The sequence below is a fragment of the Camellia sinensis genome, chromosome 11 (assembly GCF_055761805.1).
Source record: "Camellia sinensis isolate YWXY chromosome 11, ASM5576180v1, whole genome shotgun sequence".
NCBI lineage: Eukaryota > Viridiplantae > Streptophyta > Magnoliopsida > Ericales > Theaceae > Camellia > Camellia sinensis.
In genome coordinates, this window is record NC_138971.1 from 114,504,084 (window position 1) to 114,530,117 (window position 26,034).

The window sequence follows — 26,034 nt, forward strand, 5'->3', positions numbered from 1 at the left end:
GAGGCAACAAAGATAAGATGAACAGTGCCACTAGTAACATGTTGTCATATGAAGTGACAACCAATCTCAATATGCTTGGTGCGATCATAGAAGACATCATTATATGCAATCTGAATAGCACTCTGATTGTCACAATAGAAATTAGTGGTAGCAGGATAAGAAACTCATATATCAAAAAGAAGCCAACGAAGCCACACAAGCTCATGAGTAGTGTCAGCAAAAGCACGATACTCAGCCTCAGTACTAAAATGAGCAATAAAAGTTTACTTTTTGCTATGCCAAGCAATGAAAGAATCACTCAAGAAGAAGCAGAACCTTGTAGTAGAACGGTGGTCAGTAGGATCCCCTGCCCAATCTGTATCAGAAAAAGCGTGTGCTAAGTAGTGAAGACCATGAAACATAGTGCCATTGAGATAGTGCAAAATGTGAACCAGAAATAGCAGCAATGGCAAGGAGGCTACAGACTGAAGCAAGATGAGCAACAGGGGAAAATGTTTCCTCATAATCAATGCCATATTCTTGAGTAAGCCCAGGGGCAACAAATTGAGCTTTGTAACACTCAATGGAACCATCAGAATGGGTTTTGGTATTGTAAACCCATTTGTAACTAACAACACTCTTTCCCGGTGGAAGGTTAACTATATCCCTAGTATGAGTTTTATCAAAAGCTCACAGTTCATCAGTTATAGCTTGTTGCCAAAGAGGGTTAGAGCAAGCCTCTTGATAGGAAGTAGGTTCATGAGAAGTAAACATAGTAGAACCAACAATGAAATCATAAAGAAGTACAGAAGGTTGTGTTACCCAAGTAGAATGACGAAGAGGTACCTCTGGTGTAGAAGATAATGGAGTAGAATCAAGGGATTTATAAGGCGTACTGTGAGAGGGAATGAAGACAAGACTAGGAGGTCGAGCAGGAGCAGGAGCAAGAACAAAAGCAAGAGCAGGAGCAGGAGCAGGAGCTAGAGCTAGTGCTAGAGCAGGCTCAACATCAGAGAGTAAAATAGTAAAACCAGGAAGAAGAACAAAATCCTCAAGATGGGCCGGAGTCATTATGTCAAAAGTAGGGTTTGTATTAAGCTTATCAAACAGGAGAGAAAGATCTATAAAGAATAGTGTAGTAGGAGGAGTAGACAAATGAAACTTGGACAAAGAAGAGAACATCTTGTGTTCCCAACATACCACATGATGAGAGACACAGAGACGACGAGAAAGATGATCCCAACAACAATAACCTTTATGTTCAATCCCATACCCCAAGAAACAACACAAATGGGCGCGAGGTTCTAATTTGGTACACTTATGAGATTGAAGAAGAACAAAACAAGCACATCCAAACACACGAAGACTAGTATAGGTAGGAGGTGTGCCATACAGATGCTTATATAGGGTTTCATTGTTGATGGTAAGGAAAGGGACATAGTTGATAGTATAGATGGCTGTGAGAGAAACTTCCCCCCAAAAACGTTCAGGATAAGAAAAGGATATTAAAAGAGCACGAACAATGTCTAAGATATAGCGATGTTTGCACTCAGCGCAACCATTTTTTTGGGAGGTATCATGACAAGAATAATGAGAAAGTGTACCATTTTGATGAATGAATCTCAAAAAATGAGTTTCTTTATATTCTTGGGCATTATCAACACAAAAAATTTTGATAGTGGAAGAAAACTGAGTTTTGACCATTTGTGAAAAATCATAGTATAGTTGGTGTAACTCAGAATGAGATTTTATAAGAAATAATCAGGTAAAACGAGTGAAATCATTGACAAATATGAAAAAGTATTTAGATCCCTCCATAGTGGTATTAGGTGAAGGCCTCCAAACATCAGAGTGTATGACATCAAAAGGTGCATGAGACATAGAGGTACTAGTATGAAATGGTAAAGCAGGTTGTTTGGCAAGTTGACAAGATAGACAGTCTACTTTATCATTTGGAACAGGATCTAATTAACCACTTGAAACTAGAGATCATAAACAACCAAAAGACACATAACCAAACCGAGAATGCCATAAAGCAAAAAGGGAACTAGTAATAGTAGGAACAACAGTCTGGATAGGAGAAGTATTGGATAATGGAATGCGTAGATGAATGAGCTCGTACAGACGAGCATGTCTATGACCTATCCCAAAAGCCTGCCCCGTCTTCAGATCCTGCACAACACAACTGTTAGAGAAAATAAAACAGTGATGCCAAGATCACATAGTTGACCAGTAGAGATAAGATTAAGTGTAAAGTTGGAGATCAGATAAGTGTGGAGGAGAGTGATATTAGGAGTGGAGATATGACCTATATGACTAACGTACATTTGAAAGCCATCAACAATGTGAATAGTTGGTAAATTAGAAGAAGATGTAATGAAAGAAAAAAGTGTAGGGTCAGATGTCATATGATTCCAACAAACTGAATCAAAATACCAATAAGAGTTACCTGAAGTGATTGAGAGAGCAGTAGAGGGTGTACCAGAGGTAGAGGTAGAAGTAGAAGTAGAAATAACTTTTTTGACAATGGCTTCAATATCAGGAAGAGTGTAGGTTGGTGAAGGTGTAAAAGAGCGACCTGGAGAATGTTAAATATGTGGCTAGCGATGAGTAGCAATTGAGGCAAAGTAAGCCGAAGTGTGATATCGACTATAAGTCGTAGGTGCTTTAGAAGAACCACTGTGTCGAGACGAGTTATTTGAATGATCCATGGAGTGAGCAAAATATGATTCACAAAGAGGGTCTGGTGGTGTCAGTATAGAACTGGGTAAAACTAAGCGCACTAGTGAATCTGGAAGGTCGAAAATAGTCAGGAATCGGGCCAAAACAATCAAAATAGGCTAAAACTGAATGAAAAATAACCAAAACAAAAAATAGTGTCAAACAGGGGATAGGGTTGACGTCAGCAGCTAGGGAGCTGATGTCAGCAAGGCACTTCGTGCAAGAGTGTGGCACAGGTTAGAAGATAAGGTGTAGCGTACGTTAGCAACAGATGGACGCTACACGTAGGAGACTAGAAGCGCGCGTGTAGGCGTGTGTGATAGTGGTGACGAAAGGATGTGACGTGCGTTGATGTAGGCGACACGTGAGGGTGCACCACTAGTCCGTTGGAGATGATTTTGGTAGTGTTCGAATCGTCTGGAAATTCTGAGCAGGTTAATGGTAGTTTCAGAGAAAAATAGTAAGGAAAAAACAGTGACCTTGTGATGTAGGCCGAAAGGTACCACACTGAGGCCGCTTAAGTTACATTTATACTCTTTGAATTTTGTTTATTTGGTGGAGATGATGTGTTTTGTGCACTTGTATTGATTTGGCAAGCAATACGCAAATTCAAGCAAAAAGTGGCGCAAAAGCAAATTCTCCGTGCGAGTAGTGAAATTCCTGGCTAGCCACCTCCACCGCACGTGTGGCCCACCACAGCTCCAATGGTCCACATGGGCGCTTGAGCGACCCACCTAGGGTTACGTGCTCAGAAATTTCAGTCTGTTTTGTTAGGAATAACAGGAAAAAAATGCTGCTCTTAGGGTTCGAAAATATTTCAGAGAACATGAGAGATTAGGGTTTAAAGAAAGGGAATTCTCAAGCTTCAAGGATAGTTTCATGAGGGCTTCTTCTTCTTCTTCTTCTTCTTCTTCTACTTTTTCCCACTTCTCTATGAGTGGCTAGGCTTCTCTTTCTAGGGTTTTGATGAAACCCTAGCCAAGCAAATAGGTTTTCTTTTTTGTTTTCTTTTATGTAATGGTTTGAACAATTGTACGGTTCTCAAGAAGTTTTCTAATATAATTTTCCATTATTTCTTCGAGTTTTCTATTTTCTATGATTGTTGAATGCTTTCCATACAATGGTTTTCTATTCTTTCATGTTCAAGGTATGAGACAAGCTATACTACGAGGGACGAGTCGTGTTGCTACCCTAATTTAAAGTGAACGACTCATACTACTTGAGATGGTTCGTGTTTATACATTGAACATGTTAATTCTCTTGATAAATGCTTCGAGTTTGTAGTTGCGAAGTATTATTTAGTTCGAACTGTAACATAATTGTGTCTCAAATTGAAGCTTTATTTATGGAACTAGTGGTGAATTCATTACCCAAGGATTTTCTCAAAATCAGTAAATTCCAATTTTATTTTTAATTGCTTAGTTTAATCTCTTAGTTTATTTTAATTATTACTAGTTTATGAATCATCATCTTTTTAATCAAAATTGAATTAGGAATTTAACAATTAAATTAGTTTAATTTCTTGTTTGTCCTTGTGGATCGATACCTGGACTTACCGTTATTCTAAAGAATTTGGTACAGTTTAGTGTTTAGATTTGGTGTGTGAAACGACCCATCAAATTTTGGCACGGTTGCCGGGGACTTCTGGCGAAATTAATTAATTTAAAGTTATATTCTTGTTTTAATTTTTAGTTTAGGATTTTATGTTTTCGTGTTGCTAAGTGTGCAAAGTTTTTGCAGGTGGAGCTATCACCGAAGTGCAAACGAAGCACAACTGAGCTCTAAAAACAAACTGCAGCACTAAAGTGCTAAAAAAAAAAAGAGAGTAAATACTCACAAGTAAAGCACCAAAGTGCTAAAAAGAAAGAAAGAGCTTAGGTGAAAATTGGAGACAATAATCTACACGTCAAGCACTAGTAAGATGAGTAAAGCGTTTTCGTTAAACCACTGTGAATATTTTCCTTTTTTGGTATTTTGCTTTCATAACTTAGTGTCCAAGGGTCAGAATTTAGAGTGTGTGTGAGTGGTGTATGCACGGGTGCTGTTCTTGCCGCCCTGAATTAGGTAAATATGTTGGTTTATTTTAAATGGAAATAATCACAACCTCCATCTGACCTCACTCTTCTTAAAAGAAAAATATTAAATTTTACTCAGGACGCGGATGAGTTATTTTGTCATTGTTAGGAACGATACAAGAGCTATGTAGATGCTTGTCCACAACATGGCTACAAAATGACTCAACTCATTGCTTTCTTTTACAATGGGTTGAACTCTCAAACAAGTCAATTTGTAGACACAATCTGGTCAACTGAAAATTTTGAGATGTTCCCAGCTGAGGTGTGAGTTTTTTTTGACCAACTCGTTCAAGACTTTCATAAGAGTGCATGCTGTGAGATTTTTGAAAAAGAGTTGCAAATTGAACCTAGTGAAGCCACCACACATCTCTCCAGTGATCCAACAACTGATATGAAGTTAGTATTTTTGTCACTTGAGCCTACCGTTGCACCCATAGATACGACAGAAACTCTCCCCATAGTTTTGGCCTCTCATGTAGAAGAAATTGAAAGGGATTTAACAGTAAAAACTTATAATGATAAAGTAAATCAGTATGGGTGGGATTTTATTTTTGGTTTTGATCTTATTGTGTCCACCCATAAAATTATTTTACACATTATACTTTTCACACACATATTTCTCCACTCCATGAATCCTCTTCCCACAAGTCATTTACAACGTAGTCCTACACTGTTGGACGAGTTGACTTATTTTCGTTATATGGACTCATATCTCATAAATTGGAAGAAAATGCGAAAATAAGTTTGTGTTGATATTTGGCTAAAGACAATAAATTTAGCTCTTCTCGAGAGGAAACCTGAGCATTTTAGTTTTATTTATTTATTATTTTGTCTGTTTTCAGTGTGGTGTGTCGGTCACCAAAAAAGAAAAAGAAAAACACAGAGCGTTCCAAGTCGGCTAACAGCCGCTGGAGAGGCCCATAATTCACCGCACCTACAACCTTGATGAGCGCACGTGAGGCCAACAAAAAAAAAAGAAAAAGAAAAAGAAAAAAGAAAAGAAGTGTGTGGGTGTGTGTTTGGTTCATATCTGCCTCGCTGGATGTGCACCTACAATGTACAGTAATATTCTTCATCTTCAATATTTACTTCGCATTTGTTTCCATTAAGACCAATGTCATATTCAAGTTAGGGGATGAGGGTATTTTCTTTTGTGTACTTCTACTTGGCTCATAATTCATAATTCATGTTTGTACTTGCCGCACTTGATTGCACCACTTCACTTGATGTTGACTTGTTGCTAGTAATGTGGTGATATAAGCATAAGTTAATTGGGGAACATAGTAGACTTGTATGAAAAGGGTTTATTGGGTAAATACTCGCATGTGATGTATGCACTAGGAGAGTTGCTTGTGTTTGTGGTATTAGTACACTTGTCATGAGTATACCTTGGTTCACGTGAACACACTATCATAGCGGTGACCTCTCTATTCTAATCTCTGGTGTACATCATTGATAATTGCTAGGATTGCATAAAAGAATAAATGAGTAGCCTTGATTCTCATCCAAAAAAAAAAAAAAAAATGACTTTTTTAGGTTCGTAGCCTTTTTAACTCGAGTTATTAAGCCCGTAGAGGTTTCTATACACCTAGTGCCCTAAAACCGTCTGGTTTGGTAGTCATTGGCCCAATACTTGCTACATGGGTTAATTAGAAAGCTTAAGGGCCCTAAACATTGCACAATTAAGGAAAAATAACAACTTGTTCTGATTCGTAGCCTTTTCAGCTCGAGTTATTAAGCTAGTATTCACACCTAGTGCCCTAAAATCATTTGGTTTGGCAGTTATTGGCCCAATGCTTGTTACATGGGTTGATTAGAAAGCTTAATGGATTAGGACATTGCACAGTCTAAAAATAATAATAATAATAATAAAGAGAAAAAATAGAGAATCCTGATTGCAAAAGTTTAGTTTTTCTATATATGTTGGGTGTTATTATGAGTTATACTGGGCTATTATAGTGGACAATTAACTAGTTACGAGGACGAGTCATACTACGAGGGATGAGTATGAGACGAGCAGTACTACGAGGGACGAGTCGTGTTACTACCCTAGTTTAGAGCGAACAACTCGTACTACTTGAGATGGTTCATGCCTATACATTGAACGTCTTAATTCTCTTGATAAATGCTTCGAGCTTGTAGTTGCAAAATATTATTTAGTTTGAACAGTAACCTAATTGAGTCTCAAATTGAAACCTTATTTATGAAACTAATGGTGAATTCATTACCCTAGATTTTTCTCAAAATCAGTAAATCCCAATTTTACTTTTAATTGCTTAGTTTAATCTCTTGTTTTATTTTAGTTATTACTAGTTTATGAATCATTATCTTTTTAATCAAAATTGAATTAGGAATTTAACAATTAAATTAGTTTAATTTCTCGTTTGTCTCTGTGGATCGATACCTGGACTTACCGTTATTCCAAAGAATTTGGTATAATTTAGTATTTATATTTGGTGTGTGAAATGACCCATCACCTTGCTACTAGAAAAGATATTCTGTATTCAGGTGATAAGCAGAGAAAAAAAGAAAAATAAAATTATAGCTCTAACACCATGTTATGAGAATAGAGAGAAACACACACACAGAGTATAATTCTATATATTTCAATAAATAAATATGAGTGAATACCAGAGAATACGAGACTCCTTTATATAGGAGAATGAGAAGCTAATATGATAATACACAATATGATAACATGGTAAAACATAATATGGTATGGTGCACAATACGGTAATATAGATATATACAGCTAACAGGTGGCTTCGTGCATGGTCAAGATTACATTTCTACGAAACAATTCACCCTTGCAAATTGAGTGCTGCTATTAGCACCTGCCAAAATTCTTTGGACCCCCCCATTTTATAATTTTTTTATTACAATTATACCCTAAAGTAAAATTACATTAAAAGACATTATTAAATGGAACACCCACTTATCAATAAGAACTAATACTCTATAATATTGGACACCCACCCCCACCATCACCCTCACCCTCACCCCCACCTCCAACTCCAACTATACGTATTGTATGTTTGTAAACCCTAAGCCTATTACTTTTCATAACCAAAGAACATAAACCCTAAATCTATTATTTTTCATATTCATCTTAAATCTTGAATGTGTCATCTTCATTACCATCATCAACGCTATTGAACTTGAAAGTTTTGCTTCAAGTATAACGTATACTTTATCATCTTATAAGGTTATCTGTCATGTATTAACATTCTCAATCGTTCTTGTTTCGTTCGAGCTGTTTGGTACTGGTTTGCTGACTGTTAGAATTATGTTCGGTAATACAGTACTGAACATAATCCTTTCGTTCAATACATAGGTTCCGAACATTAATGCAGATAGTCAGTTATGTAATTTTCTTTGTTAAACTAACTTAGAATGAAAAAGAGTGAATTAGAATGGATTTAAGTTATGCATTTTGAATGGTTTTAATACATGTTATTTTAAGTTGTGAATTGGAATGGATTCAAGTTACACAATGATAAACAAATTTTGTTCGGAATACAGTGCTGACAGGATCATTATTGTTCTACAAAACAGTTCTGAACAAAATACATTTTTTCGGCTACACAGTGGTGAACAAATTGTTTTGGGCTACATTTAGAATTCTGATGGTGATTCAGACCATGATTCTGTTTTTCCTCATCTTGCAAACGATTATACAAATCCCGTAGAAATTGGAATATCTTCGATCAATCTCAGCGATGACGAAGATACAAAAAGTAACGAAGAAGATGATGATGAGAGAATAAGAGAGGTTACTGATTCGGTGATACGGAGAGCGTTCAGAGAAGATGAAAATCATTGGAATGCTCTGTTGACGGTCGAGATGGCGACGAGAGTGATGGAGGGTTAGGGTCCAAGAATTCTATACTGGACCAAAGCTCCAAACTCTGAAGATTGAGTGAGTCAGGGAAGGAGAGGAATGAAAAATTAGGTGGGTGAGCATTTCATTATGAAAATATTATGAATATGGATAGATTTGGTAATAAGTGGGGTGTCCAAAAAAATATTATTAAAATTTAGGATTTAGGGTTGGGGTCCAAAGAAATTGGGGGTCCAAAAAAATTTTGGTAGGTGCTAATAGCAGCACTCTTGCAAATTTTCCCAACTATTCTTTAAGCCATATTTGCATTATGAATTTATATAAAAAATTGAGAAAAAAAATAAATGTAAATGAAAAATAAATTAAATATTTTATTTTATTTCTTTTCAAATTCCTATCTAAATTATGATTCAAATACAATGTTAATGTTATTAATACGTTGAGAAATGCTTTCATAATAATGATTGATGATTTAGCTTTTCAATTAAATTTATTTTTTATTTTTTTTTAAAGCATCTTTAATCTTTGCTAGGATGTTCCTAAATTCATAGCGGTGGTTAAACATCCCAAGGGATTGAGCATAATTAAGCATCCACAAAATCCATAAAAAAAAAAAAAGTTGTCTCAAAACTGTAAACTCATCCAATTACATTCATTTAAAACTTGTTTAAATTTATCTAAATTCGTAAATAAATTTAAATGAATTGCCTCTTTTAAATCTAATTAAAATTGACAATAAATAAGTTGTACTTGAAAACTTATTTAAACAAATAACACCTTCACCTACACCTCCTCTGCCACTGGACCACCAATACTCCATCACATCACACCAATACACCAATACCATTGCCTCCACTTCCACCTCCACATCCATCTCTAAAACCAAAGTCTGAAAAACAATTTAATAAAGTAAATGAATTGGTTAGATTGATTTGTCCAACCCAAATCTAATTCAATTCAAGTTGTTTAAACCCGTTTTATTAGATAAGTAAGGTTTGGATTGAGTTATTTTAATGCTAAATACATTTTAATTTATTTAAAATCTTTTTTTATTATTATTTTTCTTATTAACCGGTAGAAGAACAATTATAAATATGAAAAGTATTATATTAAGCTACACGGTTAAAATCTAACAATAGTTAAAAAGCCAATTGTTCCCAAGTCTGACAATTGCCACTAGCCTAAATTTAGAAGGAAATTTTTGCTTGGTAGTGGTTTCGGACTGGACCATGTTGTTGGGTTTGTAGGGACCTAATATGGGTTTCGTTTTGATAATCCGAACCGTTCAATGTGTAGAACTCGTTGAGTACTACATGCCTGTAAAAAATCACGTTGATCGGATATCAATAGCTATGTGAACAAAACAGTTTTATCAACCGTTAATTGTTTCACCGTCCATTTTTTTTTTATACAAAACTGATTTGATCACATAACTATTGATATCCGATCAACGTGATTTTTTTTAAACATGTAGTACTCGACGAGTTCTACACATTCAACGGTTTGGATTATCAAAACGGATCCAAAAAATGGGCCCAATGGGCCGAATTGAACAGATCCAGTCTTGATCTCAACTTGAAACAAACTGAACCTTTTTGTTTTTACATATAACCGCCATATTAGAGAAGAAATGAATATTATAAAAGATATCAAACTTTTCTATATAAGAGTTGAATTCACAACATCATGACAAAAAGTAATTTTACACAACTATTAGGTCAAAAGACCTTGTTAAATCTATCTTCTGTTTGCCACCTCTAAAGTTTATACTTTCAATAATGCTATGCACTTGGGAAAAAATATTTAAAAAATATTGATAATTTAAAACTTTGTGATCACATTCATTTTGGTTGTGAGACACCAAGTTCAAATTTAAACAATAAATTCAAATTCTATTACTTTGACACTTTTTTTCCACATATTCCACGTTTGTTGAAATTAAAAAATAAAGAGAAAAAAGAATTCACATATTTGACAATAGTTTGTTTAATATTATTTATTTATTTATTTCCCAATAAATTATTAAATTGCTTTTTGGCTACAAAGTCTTCATAACTAAACACAAAATGCCACCCAATTAATTATAGTTGGAAGATATAATTAACACGTTCTAAAGTAGGGTTGAAAATGAAATTGGGGTCGGCTGGTTTATTTATTGAATTTGAAAATCTAACTCATCTAGTTTGAGTTGGCTTAACTCATTAATATTAATGAAGATTGAACTTTATTCTAAATATTTTATATATATATATATATATATATGTAATAATTATTATATTTGTAATTAATCTTATGGAATAAAGCTGAGCTCGCGAACAAATGCATTTGCAACCCTATTTTAAAGAGACTTTATTTGATATGATATTTTGTATATTTATAATTAATGTTTTACTAATTGATAAAAGAAATAATAATAATAGTAATTATTATTGTTTAAATTGATAATTACATTGTTACAATCTATGTAACTAGGACTTGATATAGGGTTATTCGACCCATGAAAACCGCCTAACCAGAATCGCTCGCACCTATTTGGATTGTTTTGCATAAGTGTTAGGGTCGGATGCTAGTTAGGATCTCCCTATTTTGTGGGTTGCGGATAGGTCACAATTTTTACCCACACCCGCACTTACTCGCCCGCATCTGTATACGTTGTTTAGCTTATACTTTTTTTGCAAAGTGAATGTGAGCCAATTGATTTATCATGGCTTGTGCTTATGGTCTATCTCCTTCTGAAAGTAAATTGGATAGATAGACTTTAATTTATTTGGGATAAATCATTTGAAAAAATAATGATTTCATGACAACAAATATGTGATTTTATGGCTCAAAATAATATTTAAAAAATAAGAGGAAAACGTTCAAAAAAATATTTAAAAAATGGAAAAAAACAAGCTCAAAAATAAAATTTTAAAGGAAAGCCTAATTTGTAAACCGCCCGTACATCTGCAAACCCTATCTGCATAAATTGCAATCCGCACTACAGGCAATCGCGGGTTCAATTTTGCCCAAACAGCAAACATACAGGCGGGTCAAACTGCAAACCGAACTGTCAAAAATCGATCCGCGAACACCCCTATAATATAACATATAAAAATAGAGGGGGGTGTCCCATATATTCTAATTACGATATTTGTGGTATTTGATTATAATTTATTATATTATTAATTATGATTTAGTTATGACTTGATTATGCGCATTGTAGTGTTTGTTATAACTCTTGGTTATAACATGATTTTGATTACCATAGAAAAAGTCTGTTGTTATAACTTATTTGGGATTTGATTATGAGTCAAATTTTTTTTAATCATGACTCCAAGATAATTGAGTTATAACATTTATAATAATTAATTTTACAAATATCATCACTTGTATATGATTCACACCTTTTAAAGGAGTTTAACATTACATTACCCCAAAATATAACCTACAACCTTAGACCATTTCTAACTCAGACTCAAATCTTTTATCAAATTTAAATTTGATGAAAATTTGGTGAAAACAGTGTTCCAATTGTAATTAGAATATAATAAATCACGTTAAATTAAGAGAACGTTTAACCTTTCATCAAATCTCACAGGTGACCATTGGTGGATGACTGGATGGATGACCGGCCAATCAACGGGGTGGACAATTGGATTGAAATTTTTTTTATACTAGACTGATCACCATCCAGACATCCTCCTAGTCGACCGGTTATTTAATGAAAATTAAAAATTTAATATTAAAATGCTTGGTATCAAATGAAATATTTAACCTAAATATTTATTCAGAATTAATATAAAAATAATAATAAACGTTGGAGTTGCACTTAGAGTATCACCAGCAGAATCCTTAAACCCCTTTCTTATCTATTTTAAGGGGTTGATGACTTCCTATATACTTCCATCAACACCCTTGAACACTTTCTTAAAATAAGAATTGCTACAGTGTCTCCCTATTTGTGGAGAGTCACTGTAACACCCTTATATATATATATATATATATTCTGCTTTGCTTTATTTAGGGACTATAGTACACATTTACGATTTTTTTTTTTAAATTATATTTTAATAGAATAGAGAAAAGATAGAGAGTTTGTTAATAGAATAGAGAAAGAATAGAGAGTTTATTGGGAAAAGTAGATGAAAAGTAATTCCTAAAATAGAGAATGAATTTTTTAATAATATTTTAAGGTAAAATTTAAGTGGGCTAGTAAGGATGCTCTTAGAGCATCCCTAATAGAACCCTTATATCCCCTTCTTATCTATTTTAAGAGATTTGATGGCCCCTATACACTTCCAGTAGCTCCCTTAAACACTTCTCTAAAATAGGAATTGTTACAGTGCCTCCCCATTTATATATATATATATGCTTTGCTTTGTTTAGGGACTGTAACACATATTTATGAGTTTTATTTTTTTTTAAAAATTTATAATGAAAAATTATATTTTAATAGAATAGAGAAAAAAAAATAGAGTTTGTTAATAAAACTGAGAAAGAATAAGAAGTTTGTTGGGAGAAGTAGATGAAAAAGTGATTCTGAAAATAAGGAATGGACTTTTTAATAATATTTTAGGGTAAAATATAAGTAATTTGGTAGGGATGGTCTTACAACTTAAATAACTAATCTATTAGATTTCTGTGTGGGTGATTTTCTGACCACACTGCCTGCTTAGTGATCAACTGGAGAGCACAGGCAGAATAGATGGCTTCAGTAACCTGTAACAGACAGAAAAGGCTCCGGCGGTGGTTCTTCCACCCGGGGGCACTCCGACGATCAAGTCAGTATATCTCTCAAAGATAATCAAGTGCTAAACTTAATACTCAAAACATAAATTGCATACCTTAGACCCACGGGGGTGCCTCTCTTTTATAATATATTTAATCCAAGTCCTACTAGAAGTATGACTTCTACGAACTCCAATTCAGTGCTTATTTTGGACTCCTTAAGAGATAAAGATAAACTCCCTAAGAGCTTTATCCTTATCTTGGTTAAGTCCCCTCTTCGTCTTAGGACTCTTGTCCCTTATTCGCTTATCTCGGATTCCGATATCTTCGGAGATAACCTCAGCAACTCCGAGATCATCTCGGCCTAACTACCACGACACGTGGCACCTCGACTGACACGTCGGCGTCACCATGCCACGTGTTGGTATTCAGAAAATATATCCCCACAACTGCCCCCTAGGTTCTATTACCTCGGCATTCTGAGGTGATGGAACCTATATCGATATTTCGACATTTCTTTTCTGAGTAATGGCTCAAAAACTGTTTAACCGAGATAATCCACTTCCAGCCGATGTGTTTTCTTCGGAGAACAAGGTTTCGAACGTACTCTCTCACGCGCATGAGCTGTCATGCATTTCTAACCGTTCCCTTCAAATGCTTTATTTTTATTGGCCCGTTCCTGCGACGCGCCTTAAGGCTGTCTTTTCATCCGTCTGTGCCGTCTGACGTATCCGGTGCTCCAGGCGTAATAAATGCCCTATTTTTGCCGCCGTTTCAAGTTTTTGACAAAACTTTTCTTTGCCTCTTTCTTTCTTCACTTTTTCATTCTGATTTCTTGCTCTTTCTCTCTCCGAAAGCTCTTTTTTCTTCGAATCTGCCATTGCTTCAATCTCTCTTCTAAAACTGTCTTTAATCTTCCATTCTTGCGAAGCTTTCTTTGCTGTCACAACCGATATCTGATCTCGGCGAATATTGCCCCGGCTTCATTTGTTCTGGTAAGATTCTGTTCCTTTCACTCTTAGTTCTCTTTATGTGCTTTTGTCTGCCTGTTGTCATTATTGCTTTTGTTCAAAGCCTTGGATTTTGTTTGTATCTTGAATCGTGGCTACATCTTGAACACTTGCACTATTTCACCACTTTTCTTGCCACTGTTCTTGATTTTTTCACTTTTGTATTTCTTTCGTTTCTGAGAACCATACCTCTGTTCTTTGATTCTGAAGCGTCATCGTTTTTTTTTTTTTTTTTTGTATCTGTTCCAGATCTGTGCCTTCGATTTTGATCTTTATAGTTCTTTGGCTTGGGAGTTGTGTGTAGAATCTTCAATTTTTCAGGGAAAACTGAAACAAGCCTTGTCAGTCCTTTCCCAGGTCTTTGCCGAGGTTCTTGCAACCCTTTCTTTAAACGCCCATCTTCTGAAACACATTCTTCTTTTGTTTAAGTCGACGTAATGGGTATGTGGAGGCATAGGGTAAATACCCCAACAAAACTCGAATACTTTAGGCAGGAATTCTCTATCCCAGCCGATGTTCACCTTAAGCTAGCTGGGGATGATGATACCATCATGCCCACAGACCATACGATGCCCTTTCCTATAGTAGCCTTTACTGAATGTGGACTTCAGCTTCCACTTAATCCCTTGTTTCGTGAAGTTCTTCATTTCTACAAGCTGAACCCCATGCAACTTACTATCAACTCCTATAGGGTGATTAACGGTATTATAGCTTTAGCTAGGCAGGAGAATCTTCGGATCACCCTGGCCGACCTTCAGTACTGTTATACAATGTGCCCCCTCAATCTGAAGGAAAGGGGCTTTGTTTATTACCTTAAGCCGAGGTCTACCGAGTTCAAAATTGTAGCTGACCTCCCAGACTCCAACAAGGGGGCTGGGGATGACTTTGTTATTGCTTCGGGAAATTGGGAATTTAGCCCAGACGAAGATGTCCACCTCTACCCTCTTCCTCGAACAGTTACAGAGGGCAAGGGTAAGAGCCCAGTGCCAACGCTTAGTTGTTTTTATTTAAGGCCAAGTTTGGGATACTTAAAAAAAGTCAAAAAGTCAAAAAGTTACTCAAAAAGTTAAAAAGTTAACACTATTCACCAAAAGTCAACAATTACGGCTGCACAACTCTCAATCCTAATTTTCCTCTGCAAACCAATTTTTATAATTTTTTATTACACATTTTTCCATAAAAAGTCAAAAAGTTAACCCAAACATCCATATTTTTTCCCTCAACTTTTTAGTTTAAAAAGACAAAAAGTGCACTTATTTAGAACACCCCAAACAACCCCTAAGTCTTTAAAATTTTGTCTGTTTCTAAAGTCTGTTTGCTTGTCCTGTAGATCTTCATCAACCACCAAAAAACTTCCGTCAATCCTTTTTCCCTGGAAAAGACTTAAAGAAGCTTCTCGGTCTTCCAATCCATAAGCGCAAGGCTCCTCTGTTGCTGAACTTCATTCCGACATATAAATCCACTTTACCCGACGTCCCAAAAAGGAAGAAAAAGAGTCTTTCTCCACCTACTGCCACAACTGTAACCGCGTCTTCATCCCGAACAGATCAAGGATCCACCTCTGACCCAGCCGATCTTCCATCCACTTCGGCCCCCTACTTAATACCAATTCCAAAACGTAAACGTCGACGAAGACTTGTAAAGACTGCCGAGATGGTTCGTCCAAGGCCTGTCGTTCAAGATCTTCTTGCCGACCTTCCAACCGACGCTGATGCTGTACCAACGCATGCGATGCCCCCACCAAAGCCGAAGAGAGTAAAAAAGGCTCAGCCCAAGGCCAAGGCTGCTGACACCAAGGTTGAGGATGCTTTGCCTATTTCTCAGCTGGCAGGAAGCAAAAAATCAACCTCTGCTTCCACCAAGAGGTCTGCTGAGCCCCAACCCTCAGGGTCTACACAATCAAAAAAGCCGAGGTCATCGTCTACGACGACCTCGGCGTCCAAGAAGCCCGACGTTCCATGGGCCCCTGAACTAACTCTGGAGGATAGGCCTATTATGGCCAGTGAAAGTGCCGACGATATTAACGTTGGTGTCGCCCTCAGCACTGTTTTTCTCCTTCCGAAGGATTTGGAACGAAATGCTGAGCTCAGTGAGTATGAGAATTACGCTCTCATGCTCCAACACTCCGTTCAAGTAAGTGTTCCTGTTTGCACTTGTGATTTTTCCTTCTGTTTCTTACTGAGAATATTTTCTAATCACTTCTGTTTTTCTTCAGGCCATTCAGCACGCCCATTCATTTTCAATGCAATCTTTTGAAAATCGGCAAAGATTGGTTGATATGAAGAGGGAAGCATCTTCCCTGAAGAAAGAGATCAAATCTCTTGAATCAAGGATGAAAAAACTGGAGGATCAGGCCGAGGCGGCTACTAAGGCCCAGCAGATGGCCGAAGAGAAAGTGGAGTCTGTTGAGGCTATCCGAAAAGTAGCTGAAGCTGAGAAGAACGAGGCCGAAGTAAAAAAAGCCCAAGCTGAGAAGGAGCTCCAGCAGGCTTTGGCCACCAAGGAGGCCGAAGTCAAAGAGGCTGATGAAAAGGCCTATGCCCAGGGTATGGCCGACGTCACAGAGGATTATAAACTTCAAGTCAGACAGGCATGCAACAGGGGATTTTCCCTTGGTTGGATGTCCCTGATAAAAAAACTTGATCTCCCTGTTGACTCGCCCTTTCGTAATGCCGATGCCATTCCTTTACCATTTCCTCCTCCAAATCAGGTTAAAGACGAGTCAGAGCTTGAGGCTGATGCCAAGGATAGGGATGAAGAGAACAATGATGATGAGGCCTTGGTGAGAAAACCCAAGGATGCTGCTGAAGCTAAGTCCCCTCCTCCTGCTGGGCAAGTGATGGATTTAACCTTGGATGAGGAGGGTGATGAGGTTGGGGAGGCACCTAAGGAAATTGCCATCGGGCAACTATCATCCGACCTTCTTTTGGCTGAAAGAAATCTGGACAATTCGCTGGCTGAGATTGATGCTGAGATTGAAGCAGAAAAGGTTGCCGAGGAGGTTCCACCAGAATCGTCCAAGGTCCCAGTCCTTGCAGCTGCTAATACTGAAGAGTCTTGATTTAAAATGTCTTTTGTACTTTTTCCTTCTTTTTCTGTACTTTGCACTTTGTACTCTCTTTTAATTTCTGGACAATGCAAAACTCCTTCTTATGGCCGACGTAGCTTTTTCAATATGTGGCTGTAACTGTTTTTTCTATGGATGTTTTTAGTCTTGTGATGTTCTGTTGATTGCTTCTGCATAGTTCTATACTTAGAAATTTTTGCATGTTTTTTCATTTTGCTTCCTTTGTGCAATCTTCTCGGGGTTACATACCTCGGGTATAACTACAAAACTTTTACTTTGGCAAGATACTGACCTGCAAACCTTTCATAAATTTTAACAAGTATAAAACATATACTACTTAATGTAAACTTTGCAAGCTTCTTCTCAAGTTTCAACAAGTATTAAACAGTGATCTCGGTCTAACCTACTTGTAAATTGCTACAAATTTCAACAAGTGTTTAAACAATATACTTAGCCTTTACTTCAACCTGTAAATTTCTGTATACCTCAGCGGGTGATCATAAACTTGTAAATTGCTACAAATTTCAACAAGTGTTAAGCATCTTCCTTAGGGTTAAGCAACCCATATATTGCTATGAGAACTTAAGCAATAACATCGGCTTAACTTCAACTTGTAAATTGCTACAAATTTCAACAAATGAAGATAAGGAATCAGCTTAATTTCAACTTGTAAATTGCTACAAATTTCAACAAGTGAATTAAGGAATAATCTTGGTTTAACTTCAACTTGTAAATTGTTACAAATTTCAACAAGTGAAGATAAGGAATCAGCTTAATTCCAACTTGTAAATTGCTACAAATTTCAACAAGTGAATTAAGGAATAATCTTGGCTTAACTTCAACTTGTAAATTGCTACAAATTTCAACAAGTGAATTAAGGAATAATCTCGACTTAACTTCAACTTGTAAATTGTTACAAATTTCAACAAGTGAAGATAAGGAATCAGCTTAATTCCAACTTGTAAATTGCTACAAATTTCAATAAGTGAATTAAGGAATAATCTTGGCTTAACTTCAACTTGTAAATTGCTACAAATTTCAACAAGTGAAGATAAGGAATCAGCTTAATTCCAACTTGTAAATTGCTACAAATTTCAACAAGTGAATTAAGGAATAATCTCGGCTTAACTTCAACTTGTAAATTGTTACAAATTTCAACAAGTGAAGATAAGGAATCAGCTTAATTCCAACTTGTAAATTGCTACAAATTTCAACAAGTGAATTAAGGAATAATCTCGGCTTAACTTCAACTTGTAAATTGTTACAAATTTCAACAAGTGAAGATAAGGAATCAGCTTAATTCCAACTTGTAAATTGCTACAAATTTCAACAAGTGAATTAAGGAATAATCTTGGCTTAACTTCAACTTGTAAATTGCTACAAATTTCAACAAGTGAATTAAGGAATAATCTCTGCCTTTTCTTTGCCCCTAATGTGAACCTGAGTTTGACTTGGGTTCATATTAATTATGTCTTCAATAAACATCAATGTATAACTTTATCAATCGTATGTGTTGAAGGAATTCTGAAAAGACTTTATTGATGATATCGGCCAAAAAATGATGTACATCTAATGATAGAAAAATTTCAAATTACAAGTATTCTAAGGTCTGGGCAATGCTTTGCCCTCATTGTCCTCAAGCCGATAAGCTCTATTGCCTAATACTGAAGTAATTCTGTAGGGTCCTTCCCAGTTTGGGCCAAGCTTGCCTTCCCTGGGATCCTTCTTGTTCCCGACGACTTTTCTCAGGACTAGGTTGCCGACTTGAAAATCTCTTGGATTGACCTTCTTGTTGTAAGCTCTGGCAAGCTGTTGTTGGTATACTGCAAGCTGAATTGCAGCTTTCTCTCTTCGTTCTTCCAACAAATCCAGATCTCGGGCTAAGAGTACGTCATTGGTGCCATTCTCTACTCCCTGGGTTCTGATCCCTAGGATGCCGATCTCCAATGGGATGACTGCTTCTGTGCCATAAGCCATGGCAAAGAGGGATTCTCCTGTTGATCTTCTCGGCGTAGTCCGATATGCCCAAAGTACGTTGGGCAACTCGTCTACCCACTTTCCTTTTGCTGCCTGCAGCCTCTTCTTTATTCCATCCAGAATTACTTTGTTGGATGCCTCTGCTTGCCCATTGCTTTGAGGAAAACTTGGTGTTGAGAAATAATTCTTGATTTTGAATTTTGCACAAAAGTTCTTGATGAGTTTGCTGTCAAACTGTGTTCCGTTGTCGGCAATTATTGCTCTTGGAATCCCAAATCTGGTGATAATGTTTCTCCATATAAAATTCTTGACGCCCACATCTCGAATTTTGGCAAGAGGTTCTGCCTCTATCCATTTTGTAAAGTAGTCTGTTGCTACCAGCAAGTATTTTCTCTGCCCAGTTGCCTGGGGAAGTTGTCCAACCAGATCCATGCCCCATTGGGCAAACGGCCAAGGGCTGGATACTGGGTTCAGGTCAGCAGCTGGCTGATGTATCAAAGGTGCAAACCTTTGGCATTGTTCACACTTCTTCACATAGGCTTCGGCATCCTTTTGCATGTAGGGCCACCAATACCCCTGGGTAATGGCCCTGTGGGCTAATGATCTGCCCCCAGCATGGCTTCCACAAATTCCTTCATGAATTTCGTAAAGAAAATCTTCAACCTGCAAAGGGTGTACGCACCTTAAAAGCGGCCCAGTGAAGGACCTCCTGTAGAGATGGCCTTCTGCTGTTAGACTGAATCTGGCCGACTTCAGTTTGATTTTATGTGCTTCCTTATGGTTTTCTAGCAGCTTCCCCTCTTTTAGGAATGCAATGATTGCATCCATCCAGCTTGGTCCCAAGTCCACGCACATTGCTTCTTGTTCGGTGCTCTGTTTATTTATGCTCGGGGCTGACATGTAGTCGATCATAATTGTCCTTGTTTTTCCAGTTTGAATTGAACTGGCCAGGTTAGCCAACGCGTCGGCGTGGGTGTTGTCATCTCGGCTAACTTGGAGTAATCTGCAGTTCTGAAATAGGGCTGCCAATCTGATGACTTCCTTTGCATATGCCGACATTCTTTCGTCCCTGGCTGCAAATTATCCTGTTGACTGGTTAACAATGAGTTGTGAATCACAAAAAACAATTACCTCATCTGCTTCTGCTGCTGCTGCCAGCTTTAGCCCTGCAATTAATGCTTCATATTCTGCTTCATTGTTTGAGGCTTTGAACCCCAAACGGATGGACTGTTCTACTATTTCTCCATCTGGAGATATCAGTAGTACTCCTGCCCCTGCTCCCTGGCGGTTTGAACTTCCATCGACGAATAGTCTGAATGAATCGCCAATGTAGATGCTGCAGGGTCTAAGCTTCTCCTTCTCTTGGTTTTTTGTCTTTGGCTGGGATTCTTTTTGCTTGTTGGGACAATGCTCATCTTGGCTCGACGGAGCCCGATGTGCGATGGTTTCAGGTGTGAGTTCTGCGACGAAGTCGGCCAAAACTTGGCCCTTTATTGCTATTCTCGGCCTGAACTCCAGGTCAAACTGGCCCAGGGTTACTGCCCATCTTGCTATCCTTCCTGTTAAGTCTCCTTGTTGCAACAAGGATTTTAGTGGGTGCTCTGTTAGGACCACAATTTTGTGTGCCTGAAAGTAATGGTTCAACTTCTTTGAAGCCATTACTAAGGCCAGCATTAATTTTTCCAGTGGTAGGTATCTTGTTTCTGCGTCGGCCAAAGTTTTACTTACATAATAAACAGCCTTTTGTTCCCCTTTTTCCTCTCGGATTAGTACTGCACTGACTGCGTGTTCTGAGACTGCTAAGTACAAAAACAGTTCCTCCCCTGGTACTGGGTTGGAAAGAACCCGAGTTGTGGTCAAGTACGTTTTTAGGTCGGTTAAGGCCGCTTCACATTCTTCTGTCCATAGGAAGTCTGTGGCTTTTTTCACCAGGTTGAAGAAGGGTCTGTACTTATCTGAGTTTCTACTGATGAATCTGTTTAGGGCTGCGGCCCTTCCAGTAAGCACTTGAACTTGCTTTGCCGATGTCGGGCTCTGTAGTTCCAGGATGGCCTTGATTTGGTCTGGGCTGGCCTCAATGCCCTTTCTTGTTACCAGATACCCTAAAAATTTACCTGATCCAACTCCAAAGGCGCACTTCGAGGCGTTGAGTCAGAGCCGATATCTTTTGAGTATGTCGAAGACCTCTTTTAGGTCGGCAAGATGACCCTTTGCTTCCTTGGTCTTCACGACCATGTCGTCGATGTAGACTTCTACTGTTTTGCCAATCAGGGGCTTAAACATATTTGTCACTAACCTCTGATAGGTTGCTCCTGCGTTTTTCAACCCAAAAGGCATTACCTTGTAACAGTACAGGACTTTAGGGGTGATGAACGCGGTCTTCTCCTCGTCTGGAGGGTACATGGCAATCTGGTGGTACCCTCTGTATGTATCTAGAAAACTCATCTTTTCATGTCCTGAAGTAGCATCTACCAATTGGTCGATCTTGGGCAGAGGAAAGCTGTCTTTGGGGCACGCTTTGTTGAGGCTGGTAAAGTCTACACAAACCCTCCATTTGTCATTCTTCTTTTTTACTACTACTGTGTTGGACAGCCATGTTGGGTACTGAACTTCTCGGATGGCCCTGGCCTCCAGGAGTCTGTCTATCTCTTCTTCTACGGCTTCGACATGCATCAACGTCAGTCTTCTGGCTCGTTGAATCACAGGTTTTGCCGACCTGTCGACATTCAGTCTGTGGCAAGTGACCTCGGGGTCAATGCCAGGCATTTCGTAAGGTGTCCAGGCGAACACCTCTATGTTTGCCCTAAAAAAATCTTCCAGTTCTCTCTCTTCTTCTCTAGCTAAGCCTGAGCCGAGAAGAAAGAAGCGCTCTTCGTCGCCCTCTTGGACGAAAATTTTTTTTAGCGCCTCTTCGCTCTTTTCGGCTGGTTCTTTCCCTACGTCTTCTAGGACCTCCATGTCCTCATCTTCAACTTCTGCTTTCCTTGGCTCCCGTATACTACAAGTGGACTTCATTGCTGCCATGGAGCAATTTTTTGCTTGCAGTTGATCTCCTCTGGCTTCTTCAATCCCATGCTCTGTTGGGAACCGTAGTAGTTGATGCAACGTTGAGGGAACTACCCCCATTGCATGCAACCACGACCTTCCCAAGATGATGTTGTATGGTGAGGGCGTGTCAATTACCAGAAATTCCGTCTTGATCTTCTTAGTGCCGGCTTGTACTTCCAAGCTTGTTGCGCCCAGTGGCCATGTCGGCGTTCCATTAAAACCGACCATCGGGCCGCTGGATTGTTCCAAGTCATCAGGGTGAAGGCCCAGCTCCTTGTAACATCTGACATACATGATGTCACAAGAGCTGCCTTGATCTATTAGGATGTGTTTCACTTGGCACTCCCCAACCTGGAGGGATACTACCAAGGCATCATTATGCGGATGTTGGACCAATTCCAGGTCGGCTTCAGTAAAGGCTATCATCGGCCCTTGGCATTCTTCTGGCCGATGTCTCTTCTCCCCGATTTGGTAGACATGCTGTAAATGTCTTACCCTCTAGGTCTCCCTTCTGACTTCGTTTTCGTTGACCCTTGAGTGGATCACATTAACCACCCTCGGTCCTCCTACTTGTGGTAGCTGTGCTGGGGGAGGCGGTGCTGCTGGTGCTTGAGGCAACCTTGCCTGTTCTTCCCTTGTCCTGGCTTCATCGACCAGGTCCCTCAGAAGGCCTTGTCTCACCAGGTCCTCCAAGTGTGATTTCAAGGCTCTGCAACCTTGAGTTTGGTGCCCTTCTTCATTGTGGTAGGCACAACGTCTACCAACGTTCCTTCCCATGAATTCCCCTGGTGCTCTTACCGGAGCCCTGAAATAAGGTTGGTTTCGAATTTGATCTAGGACTTTATGGATTGGGATTCGGAATACCGTCGTTACCGCCTGTTTACTTCTCAACTCTGTTTCTTGTTTGGTCGGCCCATTGTTGCCTCGGTTTCGCATCGGCGAGCCGTTTCCCTTTTCTTGCTTTACCTCTTTGTTTCCCGATGTATCTTCTTCGGCTCTGGCGTACTTCTCAATTGTTGCCATGAGTTCTTCCATGCTCTTTGGCAATGTTTTTGCCAAAGACTTCCGTAGTGGGCAGTCATCTTTCAGGCCGTTCTTGAAACACACGACCGTTACCTCTTGGTTGCATTTGGGTATTCGGTTGAATACCTCGTAGTACCTCTTCGCATAGGCCCTAAGGCCTTCTTCCTTGGTGATTCTTAGAGCCATCAACGCATCAACCCTCAGGGGTTGCAGCTTGTTGGTCACGAACCTGGCCACAAACATCTCGGCCAGGCCTTCCCATGTCTTTACGCTTCCCTTTGGTAATTTATGGAACCAATCAGATGCAATTTCCCCAAAAGATGAGGGGAATACTTTGCAGAGCAACGGCTCGTTTCCGCTATATAACGCCATTGAATTCAGGTATAGTCCAACATGAAAGTTTGGATCTGACTTACCATCATAAATTTGAAACCTTGGCATACTGAATCTCTTTGGTGGTTCGAATTTGTCCAGTTCCACCGAGAAGGCTGTCTTCGGCTTTACTGGGGAGTTTACCTCGGCTTTAACATTCTGCTGCCTCCTTTTGAGGTAGTCCCTCAGGTCTTCTTTGCTCCTCCCTGGAGCTCGGCTGTCTTTGGACTTTAGTCTTTTTGGTACACTGCTTTCGGCCTCGTGGTGAGCCCGTTTGGATCTTTCTCCATGGGTTGTGTCAAAGCAGAGTGCTTGCCCCTGAACATGCCGATGTTCTTTGGGCTCTAGATTCTTCATGTGGTGCGTCCTTCGGGACTCTTATTGCCTCGGCTCTTCTCGTCCGACTTCCCTAGAAGGCCGGTGAGAATGCCTTCCGCTCCTGGTATGCTGAGGGACCTCGGGGATTGTTTTTCTTCCGCCCTTCTGGGTGTTGGTTGCTGGTATCAGCGTATCTTGCAACGGGTATGGTGGCTGCATAACATTATTCTGCATCATGAAGTTGACGACTGACTGAAGGTCTACCAACTTGTTTGCCAATTCTTTCACTTCCTCATCCCTCCGTAGGCACCTGTCCCTCCATACCTGGAGGTTATCTTCATTGTAGTACTTTCCTTGGTCTGTCCTTTTTGACGTGTCGCCCTCCTGGATGACGTCTTTCTCTCTGTGACCCTGGTCACGAGCTTCTGTATTGTGGTTGTCTCCTTCAATGTCAAGGTCAATTGGTCTGCCACTCCCAGCGGGAGCGTTATCCCCAATTTTTTCCTGCTGTCCGTTACTGGCCATCTATTCTTCCTTCGTTCCCACAGACGGCGCCAAATTGTGTGGGTGATTTTCTGACCACACTGCCTGCTTAGTGATCAACTGGAGAGCACAGGCAGAATAGATGGCTTCAGTAACCTGTAACAGAAAGAAAAGGCTCCGGCGGTGGTTCTTCCACCCGGGGGCACTCCGACGATCAAGTCAGTATATCTCTCAAAGATAATCAAGTACTAAACTTAATACTCAAAACATAAATTGCATACCTTAGACCCACGGGGGTGCCTCTCTTTTATAATATATTTAATCCAAGTCCTACTAGAAGTATGACTTCTATGAACTCCAATTCAGTGCTTATTTTGGACTCCTTAAGAGATAAAGATAAACTCCCTAAGAGCTTTATCCTTATCTTGGTTAAGTCCCCTCTTCGTCTTAGGACTCTTGTCCCTTATTTGCTTATCTCGGATTCCGATATGTTCGGAGATAACCTCGGCAACTCCGAGATCATCTCGGCCTAACTACCACGACACGTGGCACCTCGGCTGACACGTCGGCGTCACCATGCCACGTGTTGGTATTCAGAAAATATATCCCCACAATTTCAATTATGATTATTCAATGTATTTGGTTTCAATTTTCGGAAGATTCGGTTTTTTATTTTTTGTATTTTTTTATATTTAATGAATATTTTTAAAAGTTTAAACAAAATTTTTTTATTTTACTTTTTTAGATGCACCTTATTTAGATGTATCTAAATAGTAAAATATTTATAAAAATATATTTTTAAAAATTAATAAATACACAAAATATAAAAAAAATGTAGTAAATTTTTTTATTTTTTGTATTTTTGGAATTTAGTGAATTGTTTTTAGAACAATTCACAAATATTATACTTTTTAAGTATATTTATATTAAATGGGTCCAAAAAATTCTTTAAAAAAATTATTTAAAATATTAAAAAAATTCAATAAAAATAAAAAATACCAAAGCAATTTTAAAAATAGAAACCAAACTGCATAATTTTTTTTTTTTTTATTGTTTTTGGGAAGAGGGTTAACCTGCCGGGTAAGGCAAATCAAAGAAGTGGGATGTACATCTACGAATCCGGATCTTCTGTCGCATTCCCCTATCGCCTTCCCCTGTCGCCCCCAAAACGACGTCGTTTTGGGGGCGAATTTTCAAAAAAAAAAAACGCAGAAGAGGGAGGAAGGAGAGGAAGAGGGAGGGAGGAGGGAGGAGGGAGGAGGAGGAGGAGGAGGGCCGGCCGGACTGGAGGGGGCCATAAATACAGGGGAGGAGGAGGAGGCGGAGCTCGACGGGTCGGAGGCGGAGCTCGACGGCGGTCGCAGCACCTGCGACGAGGTGGAGCTGCTGCAACGGCTGCGACGGCGGCTG